Source organism: Bison bison, unplaced genomic scaffold (genome assembly GCF_000754665.1).
Source record: "Bison bison bison isolate TAMUID 2011002044 unplaced genomic scaffold, Bison_UMD1.0 scf7180017864312, whole genome shotgun sequence".
NCBI lineage: Eukaryota > Metazoa > Chordata > Mammalia > Artiodactyla > Bovidae > Bison > Bison bison.
In genome coordinates, this window is record NW_011494884.1 from 3,121,505 (window position 1) to 3,132,646 (window position 11,142).

Genomic DNA, 11,142 nt, shown 5'->3' on the forward strand with positions numbered 1-11,142 from the left:
TTTAAAAAAGAAGGGATTAAAAAATAAGCTTGCAAAAATACTATCCTTAGTAATGTTTCAGGAAAAGCAAGTGATTTTTTGAAACAAAATTTTAAAAATTATTATAAATATAACACTATCATGTTTAAAAGATTTAAAATACAAAATAAAAAGGATAAAAGACTAAAATTACCCATAATTTCAGAATCAGAAACCTATCACTTACATTTTGGTATATTTTCTTCTACTCTTTATTTTTCTATATCATATAGGACTTTGTACATTTACTTTTATTATAAAAAATGTAATTGAATTGTACATATTTTGTAAACTTGCAGTTTTTTGTTTTAACTGTTCATAGGCTTCTAATAGCTTCGATTCTCCCTTTTTGTTGTTTAATATTAATGTTATGCTAGCATAAACATCTCTTTTGTTTAAAACCCAGATATTTATCACTGGCAAATATTACTAAAAGGAGCAAGTTGAAAGTTTAATAAATAGAAAAGTCATTTTTATTTATAAAGATAAAAAGACAGACTTATGCTCAATATCTGAAATTTTAGTCTGTATTACAAACAAAACAAACATTCAGGTTGAACCTACCATAGGTTAATTATTTACCTTTGGTTAGTTATTTCTGGAACCCCTTTGGGGTGGACAATTTTTCTAAAGCTTTGTTTCTAGAATTGTCCTTTTGTATTTTTCACAAGGGACTGGTAAATGTGTCAGGGCTGCCAGGACCTGAAGAGATGTCAATCACAATGACATCCCTCTGGCTCCTGGCTCTCACTGCGGGTGTGAATTTTTATGAGGACTGAGGCAGAATCAAGGTGACAGCACAGCCTGTCAGAACCCACAAATGTCCTGACTTTCAAGAGTGAAGAAAGCTCCCACTACTCAATAATATGTGAAAGAAGGTAATATTAATGATTTGCTTCCCAGCATAGATGGAGGACAGACTGAAAACCACAGTAACAGAAAAGTAACCAATCTAATTGCATGGACCACAGCCTTCTCTAACTCAGTGAAACTATGAGCCATGCCACGTGGGGCTATCCAAGAAGGACGGGTCATGGTGGAGAGTTCTGACAAAATGTGGTCCACTAGAGAAGGGAATGGCAAACCACTTCAGTATTCTTGCCTTGAGAACCTCATGAACAGTATGACAAGGCAAAAAGATAGGACACTGAAAGATGAACTCCCTAGGTCGGTAGGTGCCCAATATGCTTCTGGAGAAATAACTCCAGAAAGAAGGAAGGGATGGAGCCAAAGCAAAAACAACACCCAGTTGTGGATGTGACTGGTGATAGAAGCAAGGTCCAATGCTGTAAAGAGCAATATTGCATAGGAACCTGGAATGTTAGGTCCATGAATCAAGACTAATCAGAAGTGGTCAAACAGGAGATGGCAAAGAGTGAATGTCGACATTCTAGGAATCAGTGAACTAAAATGGACTGGAATGGGTGAATTTAACTCAGATGACCCATTATATCTACTACTGTGGGCAAGAATCCCTTAGAAGAAATAGAGTAGTGATAATAGTCAACAAAAGAGTCCAAAATGCAGTACTTGGACGCAGACTCAAAAATGACAGAATGATCTCTGTTTGTTTCCAAGGCAAACCTTTCAATATCACAGTAATCCAAGTTTATGCCCCGACCAGTAATGCTGAAGAAGCTGAAGTTGAGTGGTTCTATGAAGACCTACAAGACGTTTTAGAACTAACACCACCCTCCCCCCCCCCGCCCCGCAAATATCCTTTTCATTATAGGGGACTGGAATGCAAAAGTAAGAAGTTAAGAAATACCTGGAGTAACAGGCAAATTTGACTTAGGAGTACAGAATGAAGCAGGGCAAAGGCTAACAGAGTTCTGCCAAGAGAACATACTGGTCATAGCAAACACCCTCTTCCAAAAACACAAAGGATGACTCTACACATGGACATCACCAGATGGTCAATACTCAAATCAGATTGATTATATTCTTTGCAGCCAAAGATGGAGAAGCTCTATACAGTCAGCAAAAACAAGACCAGGAGCTGACTGTGGCTCAGATCATGAACTCCTTATTGCCAAATTCAGACTTAAATTGAAGAGAGTGGGGATAACCACTAAACCATTCAGGTATGACCTAGGTCAAACCCCTTATGATTATACAGTGGAAGTGAGAAATAGATTTAAGGGACTAGATCTGATAGACAGAGTGCCTGATGAACTATGGATGGAGGTTCTTGACATTGTACAGGAGACAGGGATTAAGACCATCCCAAAGAAAAAGAAAGGCAAAAAAGCAAAATGACTGTCTGAGGAGGCCTTACAAATAGCTGTGAAAAGAAGAGAAGTGAAAAGCAAAGGAGAAAAGGAAAGATGTATCCATTTGAATGCAAAGTTCCAAAGAATAGCAAGGAGAGATAACAAAGCTTTCCTCAGTGATCAGTGCAAAGAAATAGAGGAAAACAATAGAGTGAGAAAGATTAGAGATCTCGTCAAGAAAATGAGATACCACGGGAAGATTTCATGCGAAGATGGGCTCAATAAAAGACAGAAATGGTATGGACCTAACAGAAGCAGAAGATATGAAGAAGAGGTGGCAGGAATACACAGAAGAACTGTACAAAAAAGATCTTCATGACCCGGATAATCACGATGGTGTGATCACTCACCTAGAGCCAGACATCCTGGAACATGAAGTCAAGTGGGCCTTAGGAGGCATCACTATGAACAAAGCTAGGGGAATTGATGGAATTCCAGCTAAGTTATCTCAAATCCTAAAAGAGGATGCTGTGAAAGTGCTGCACTCAGTGTGCCAGGAAATTTGGAAAACTCAGCAGTGGCCACAGACCTGCAAAAGGTCAGTTTTCATTCCAATCTCTAAGAAAGGCAATGCCAAAGAATCCTCAAACTACCACACAATTGCACTCACACGCTAGCAAAGTAATACTCGAAATTCTCCAAGCCAGGCTTCAGCAATATGTGAACCATGAACTTCCAGATGTTCAAGCTGGTTTTAGAAAAGGCACAGCAACCAGAGATCAAATTGCCAACATCCATTGGATCATCGAAAAAGCAAGAGTGTTTTCAGAAAAACATCTATTTCTGCTTTATGGACTATGCCAAAGCCTTTGACTGTGTGGATCACAAGAAACTGTGGAAAATTCTGAAAGAGATGGGAATACGAGACCACCTGACCTGCCTCCTGAGAAATCTGTATGCGAGTAAGGAAGCAACAGTTAGAACTGGACATGGAGCAACAGACTGGTTCCAAATAGGAAAAGGAGTATGTCAAGGCTATATATTGTCACCCTGCTTATTTAACTTCTATGCAGTGTTCATCATGAGAAATGCTGGGCTGGATGGAGCACAAGCTGGAATCAAGATTGCAGGGAGAAATATCAATAACCTCAGATAAACAGATGACACCACCCTTATGGCAGAAAGTGAAGAACTAAAGAGCCTCTTGATGAAAGTGAAAGAGGAGAGTGAAAAAGTTGGCTTAAAGCTCAACATTCAGAAAACTAAGATCATGGCATCTTGTCCCATCACTTCATGGGAAATAGATGGGGAAACCGTGGAAACTGTGGCTGACTTTATTTTTTTGGTCTCCAAAATCATTGCAGATGGTGACTGCAGGCATGAAATGAAAAGATATGTACTCCTTGGAAGAAAAGTTATGACCAACCTAGACACCATATTAAAAAGCAGAGACTACTTTGTTAACAACAGTCAGTCTAGTTAAGGTTATAGTTTTTCCAGTAGTCATGTATGGATGTGAGAGTTGGACTATTAAGAAAGCTGAGCACCAAAGAATTAATGCTTTTGAACTATGGTGTTGGAGAAGACTCCTGACATTCGCTTGCCTGCAAGAATACTTAACCAGTCCATCCTAAAGGAAATGATTCCTGAATGTTCATTGGAAGGACTGATGTTGAAGCGGAAACTCCAATATTTGGGCCACCTGATGGGAAGAGCCAACTCATTTGAAAAGACCCTGATTCTGGGAAAGATTGAAAGCTAGAGAAGAAGGGGACAACAGAGGATGAGATGATTGGATGGTTCACCAACTCAATGGACATGAGTTTAAGTAAACTCTGGGATTTGGTGATGGACAGAGAATTCTGGAATGCTGCAGTCCATGAGGTAGCAAAGAGTCAGACACGACTGAGTGACTGAACTGAACTGATAGATGGAGGATGAGCTATCTTAATAAATAGAAATATACATTTTTTGTTTGTTTGTTCCTGTGTTTTTCAATTAGTCTGACATAAGCAATCAGCTGGGGTCCTTGTTAAAAATCCAGATCCCTCTGTCTACTCCAGACTGAATCAAAGTCTCCACAGAAGAGTCTACGTTTGGCAAATTCTTCCCCATGTAATTCTAAAGACGTGGCAAGTTTGGGGGAGGAGGGAAACAATATGCATATACTTTTTCTAAGAGTATTCAGTTCAGTTCAGTTCAGTTAAGTCACTCAGTCGTGTCTGACTCTTCACGACCCCATGAATTGTAGCACGCCAGGCCTCCCTGTCCATCACCAACTCCCGGAGTTCACTCAGACTCATGTCCATTGAGTCAGTGATGCCATCCAGCCATCTCATCCTCTGTTGTCCCCTTCTCCTCCTGCCCCCAATCCCTCCCAGCATCAGAGTCTTTTCCAATGAGTCAACTCTTCGCATGAGGTGGCCAAAGTACTGGAGTTTCAGCCTCAACATCAGTCCTTTCAAAGAAATCCCGGGGCTGATCTCCTTCAGAATGGACTGGTTGGATCTCCTTGCAGTCCAAGGGACTCTCAAGAGTCTTCTCCAACACCACAGTTCAAAAGCATCAATTCTTCGGCGCTCAGCCTTCTTCATAGTCCAACTCTCACATCCATACATGACCACAGGAAAAACCATAGCCTTGACTAGATGGACCTTTGTTGGCAAAATAATGTCTCTGCTTTTGAATATGCTATCTAGGTTGGTCATAACTTTCTTTCCAAGGAGTAAGTGTCTTTTAATTTCATGGCTGCGATCACCGCTTCAGCAAATAATGTCCTAGGGCTGTGTTGAATGCATTCATCTCTGCTGATCCAGAAAAAAGCATTTCACAATCTTGCTGGATCCTAAGAGTAGCATTAAGAACACACATTACAATACTGTTGCAAGAATGCATTTTATGTTATGTGTGTTAAAAGAGTTTTATTTATTTATTTGTTTTTAATTGGAAGATAATTGTTTTACAATATTGTGTTGGTTTCTGCCATTCATCAGCATGAATCAGCCATAGGTATGCATATGTCCCCTCCCTCCTGAATATCCCTCCCACCTCCCACCACATCCCACTGCTCTAGGTTGTTACAGAACACTGGATTTGAGCTTCCTGTATCATACAGCAAATTTCCACTGGCTATCTAATTTTACACATGGTTATGTATATGTTTCAGTGCTACTCTCTCTATTTATCCCACCCTCTCTTCCCTTGCTGTGTCCACAAGTCTGATCTCTGACTCTGCATCTCCATTGCTGCCCTGCAGATGGGTTCATCAGTACTGTCTTTGTAGATTCCACATATATGTGTTATCATATAATATTTGCTTTTCTCTTTCTGACTTACTTCGCTCTGTATAATAGGCTGTAGGTTTATACACCTTATTAGAACTGGGTCCAACATGTTTCCTTTTATGGCTGATTAATATTCCATTGTATATATGTACCACAAATTCTTTAACCATTCATCTGCTGATGAACATCTAGCTTGCTTCCACGTCCTAGCAACTGTAAAGTGCTGCGATGAACATTGGGGTTTATGTGCTTTTTTCAATTTTGGTTTCCTCACTGTATATTCCCAGTAGTGGGATTGTTGGGTCTTGTGGTAGTTTTATTCCTAGTATTTTAAGGAATTTCCATACTTCTCTCCACAGTGGCTGTATCAATTTGCATTCCCACCAAGAGTGCAAAAGGGTTCCCTTTATCCATTCCCTCCCAAGCATTTATTGTTTGTAGATTTTTTGATGGTGGCCATTCTGACTGGTGTGAGATGATACCGTCATTGTAGTTTTGATTCACATTTCTCTAATAATGAGTGATGCTGAGCATCTTTCATGTGTTTATTAGCTATCTGTATTTCTTTTTTGGAGATATGTCTGTTTAGGTCATCTGCCCACTTTTTGATTGGGTGGTTTAATATTCTGGTATTGAGCTGAATGAACTGGTTGTGTATATTAGAGATTAATCCTTTGTCAGTTGCTTTGCTTGCAATTATTTTCTCCCATTCTGAGGGTTGTCTTTTCACCTTGTTTATGGTTTCCTTTGCTGTGCAAAAGCTTTTAAGTTTAATTAGATCTCATTTGTTTATTTTTGTTTTTATTTCCATTACTCTAGAAGGTGGGTCATAAAGGATCTCACTGTGATTTATGCCCAAGAGTATTCTGCCTATGTTTTCCTCTAAGAGTTTGATAGATTCTGGTCTTACATTTAGATCTTTAATCCATCACTAGTTTATTTTTGTTTATGGTGTTAGGAAGTGTTCTAATTTCATTCTTTTATATGTAGCTGTCCAATTTTCCCAGCACCACTTATAAAAGAGGCTGTCTTTTCTCCATTGTATATTCTTGCCTCTTTTGTCAAAAATAAGGTGCCAATAGGTGCATGGGTATCTCTGGGCTTTCTATCTTGTTCTATTGGTCTATATTTCTGTTTTTTTGCTGGTACCATACTATCTTGATGACTATATCTTTATAGTACAATGTTACATGTCTTTTTGCCACAGTAGTAAAGCACATACATTATGATGTAATTGTGTAGATTATAAGAACTAGAGCTTCTTGTTGAACAGATAATTTTTAATAGAAATCCCATTTACAATAATTGCTGTTCAGGTGGTCTCAGGGTGTCCTGTAGCAGTCACACTTGACTTGACGATAAGCAGAGCAGTTATTATCAACTCTAAGTTAGCTTGTGTAAATTTATTTTACACAATAAATGATGTGAATCATGCATTTAGTTTTGGAATCTCAATTATTCTTGCCATTTTTTATGAAATAACTCATTACTTTCCTGTTGACTGGAAAGTAATCAAAACTCTTCAGGGAAAAGCCAGTTTCTCTATCAAATAAGGAAGCCCTTGAAGAGAGTGCCATAATCAACTTTACAGAGGGGTGAGGAGAGTAAGAGGCAAAAGTAAAAAGGATTTACCCATAAATGTTCAGAAATACCTGCTGTGAGATAAACACCTCACAGTAGTGAATATGTACAATAGGAACTCATAAAAAAGTTGTCTCTTAGGAGAGACTTGTCTTCTAGACTCCCAAGTGGTGGCCTGGGAATATCGTGCAATGGCAGCCAGGAACCTGGACCAGTTTGTTGCCATTTGCCTGGTTACTAACAATTCAGGCACATCCAGTAATTACAAATTGGAATTCACTACTTTTCCTGTTAGAGGACTATTTTTTTTGACACTTTGATACCCTTAGCTATTCGTATATTTTCATCCTTACATAAGATGTTTCCATTCCAGTCCTTTTAACAAGTAGATATGTGATATACTAATAACTAATTGGTGATAAGTGATTGGTACTATTTTTGTCAAAATTTTCTTCTATTTATCTTTTAAAGTGCATCACACTTCATAATATGAGAAGAGAAGAGCATAGCCGACTTTTCTTCCAGCAAGGAAGCAGCAGTGTTGATAACAGCATTGGGGCAGAGCAGGGCAGAGTCTGATCTGTGTAACGCAAAATGAGTTTCCAAATTTGGGGACACACGCTTTAAATATTTGTAACTTTGGCTTTCCTTCCTTTAATCAGTAGGTTGACTAAAAGCAGCTGCATATATTGTCTTTGAGATAAGGCTTTGAAACACTGCAAAAGAACAAGGAAGACAAATTCATTATATGTCATTTCTTTCAGTCTGGCAGGCAGATGATAAGAGTCCTATTTTCATGAATTATAGAACATCCATCCTGCTCTCGGTTTTGGGAGCCTTAAATTGTCAAAGCTTCATCTCCATGAAACTTCATTCTTATCCTTAAATAGTTATTTTCATTACGTTTACTTTCATTAATTCTTTCAGTATAATAGCATCAAATGACCTCAGCAGCTATTTTATACATATGCTACATCAGTACTCGTTACATTGTTATATTGGTACTTAGTATACGTATTAGTAAATGGGGTATTCTCTCCAATTACTTTAGGGGTATCTACTTGTGATATTGTGACTTATAATAACAAATATATATTTGGTATTTTGGCACAAAACCTTTGGAATTTCCTAAGTGATAAAAACAACAAAGGTGCCCTTTATTTGTTAATGAGGTGGATTTTGGACTGACCTTAGGTAACCTAAGTGTGGTGGCTGGTTGCCAAGAGAATCAACTTTGTGTTTAGAAGCCTGGAATGTTCAGTCCCATGCCCTGACCTCCAGGGAGGGGAGAGGGCTTAGAGGTGGAGGTCACCAATGGAAGATGTAATCAGTCATATCTATCTGACAAAGCCTCTGTACAAACACAGAAGGATGAAGTAGCAAGAGCTTCCTGGTCAGGGAACATGTGAAGATTCTGGGAGAGCTTGTGTCTGGAGAGGGTCTGGAAGCCCCAAGCCCTTTGCCCAAACCTCACCCTGTGCACATTTTCTGTTGGTTGTCCCTGGGTTGTATCCTTTTAAAACAAATTGGTAATCTAATGTCAACTGAGAAATAAATGCACAACCTAAAAGTTGAGAGGTATATTTTATTCAGTGGACATACTGAGGATTTTAAGCCTAGGAGGCAACATGTCAAGTAATCCTAAGAGAACTGTTCCCAAGAGGTGAGGGGAGGGAGCCAGGTTACACAGGAGTTTTTGCAACAAAGGGCAGGTATTTGGAACAAAGTGAAAGTGAAGTCACTCAGTCATGTCCGACTCTGCAACCCCATGGTCTATAGCCTACCAGGCTTCTCTGTCCATAGGATTTGCCAGGCAAGAGTACTGGAGTGGGTTGCCATTTCCTTCTCCAGGGGAATATCCCGACCCAGGGATTGAACCCAGGTCTCCTGCATTGCAGGCAGAGGCTTTACCCTCTGAGCCACTGTGAGCACTCAAGAAAATCAGACATCTCAAGTCAAGGAATTTAGTGTTTTCTATGTACGGGAAGATGCAAGAGTCTGGACTCACTGAAGTCATTCCTTTGATGTGCACCTCAGCTCTCTGGGGCTAGGATCTTGTGTTTTCACAACCTGAGTTCCACAGAGCTTACTATGGGGAGTGGCTGCAGTCTGATGGCTGCTGGATGGCAGGTGTTCTTTCCTTCCTGAGTCCCCTCAGGGCTCACCAGCTCACTATCTGTGGTGGCTGCAACTGCTAAGGATTGTGACATTCTTTGTTCACTGATATGGCAGGAAATATTCCATTTCTCAATATTACTTCCATTTTATGGATAAAGTTACTGAAGTTAAGCAAAGTCAGAAGACATGGTAGTGCAGGTAACTGTTCTGTGAGAGGGAGGGGTTAGAACACGGAACAGTCTGCCTCACACTTACTCCTTTACCAGATCACACTTAGGACATTAAGAAACATTGTTTTCTTATCAAGCCACTGCTACTAGTATCTAATACTGTCCCTCAGATACATTGTGAAATACGGTCAGTACCATTTAACTCTCAAGATGTAGACTCATTAATTTCCTTAATTAAGAAGTAACTCATTCTGTCATATTATGAATTATGAAACCATAAACTGGAGCTGGATTTGACATCTCTAGTAGCAAAAGTTGATATGGTCTGCCATGTTTTAAAAATGAAATTAAGAATAATATTATATTCACTACTCTATATGAAACCAATATTGTTACCTAGCAGACATTCATATTCAGTGGCATGGTAGAATTCCATTATATTTTGAACTTTGTAGCTTCTTAGTGTTACTGCCAAAATCCTGGCTCCCTCTCCACTGATGCTAAATAAAAATATGGAGACAAGGTTTTGGAGCAAATAGAAAGATGGGTGAGAGAACACCTCAGGCTAGCATCTCAAGAACTGTGCCCCACTTTGAAGAATCTGAGGGAATTATATAGGTGGGGCTTGCAGTCTGGGGTATGTGATAAGGAACAAAGTAGTGAGAATCTTGAATTCTTCTTCCTGCATTACTTCCAAACGGTCAGAGCTGGCGTCAAGTAGTCCAGTAATTGGGTCCTTTGTCTCTATGTTTATCACTCTGCAACATTTTTTCTGAAATACAAAAAGCTACAATGAGTGGTCTGCAAAGGGAGTGTGGGGAAAGTAAGCAGCAGGTACAGGATAGTGTAGTGTCAGGGAGTGGTAGGTTAGCTTTGCATTGTGTCAGGGAGTGTTAGGTTAGCTTTGTGAAATACTAATCTTGTTACAAACTCTGCAGAGTAGTAACAGTTAAAGCAAATCTGCTGCTGCTGCTAAGTCTCTTCAGTCGTGTCCGACTCTATGCGACCCCATAGATTGCAGCCCAGCAGGCTCCTCCGTCCCTGGGATTCTCCAGGCAAGAACACTGGAGTGGGTTGCCATTTCTTTCTCCAATGCATGAAAGTGAAAAGTGAAAAGTGAAAGTGAAGATGCTCAGTCGTGTTCGACTCTTAGCAACCCCATGGACTGCAGCCTACCAGGCTCCTCTGTCCATGGGATTGTCCAGGCAGGAGTACTGGAGTGGGGTGCCATTGCCTTCTCCAAAAGCAAAGCTAGGAGTGATTAGCTTCTCCAGGTCCATTTATGTTTCTTCTTTAGTCTTTTCACTGCTCCCCTTTCCTTGTTCTCAGGAGAGGGAAAACTTCATTTCTATTTTTGTTGCAACATTAGTTTTCAGTCTGTAATTCATTTCCCTTGGAAAGTTTTAGGCAGTAGCCTTTGACCAAAAGCATTCAGTTAAAAAAAAAAAAAAAAAGACTGACTTGAATATAACTCTTACTTTCTTTACATGAATCATCTTTGGGTAAAAGGCACTGAGGCAGGAGGTAGATGGGCCCTGGTGCAGGGTAAAGCAATTGGAGATTTATCCCCTGTGGACCAACACTCCAAGACAAGGATGGCACAAGAACTGAAAGAGACAAGTTAGACCTAATTGATATCTATAGGACATTTCATTCCAAAACAATGAATTTCACCTTTTTCTCAAGCGCACATGGAACCTTCTCCAGGATAGATCACATCCTGGGCCATAAAGCTAGCCTTGGTAAATTCAAAAACAT

At 39.7% G+C, this 11,142-nt stretch overlaps 1 long non-coding RNA gene across 2 annotated transcripts in view; it reads right to left on the minus strand.

Annotated features, from left to right (window-relative positions):
• Nucleotides 1-9,082: 9,082 nt before the first annotated feature.
• Nucleotides 9,083-11,142, minus strand: part of LOC104997620 — a 12,772-nt gene continuing 10,712 nt past the window's right edge. For both annotated transcript variants that reach the window (XR_826347.1, XR_826348.1), the window contains one exon: nucleotides 9,083-10,156. This is a non-coding gene — a long non-coding RNA (uncharacterized LOC104997620). The remainder of the gene's footprint in view (nucleotides 10,157-11,142) is intronic.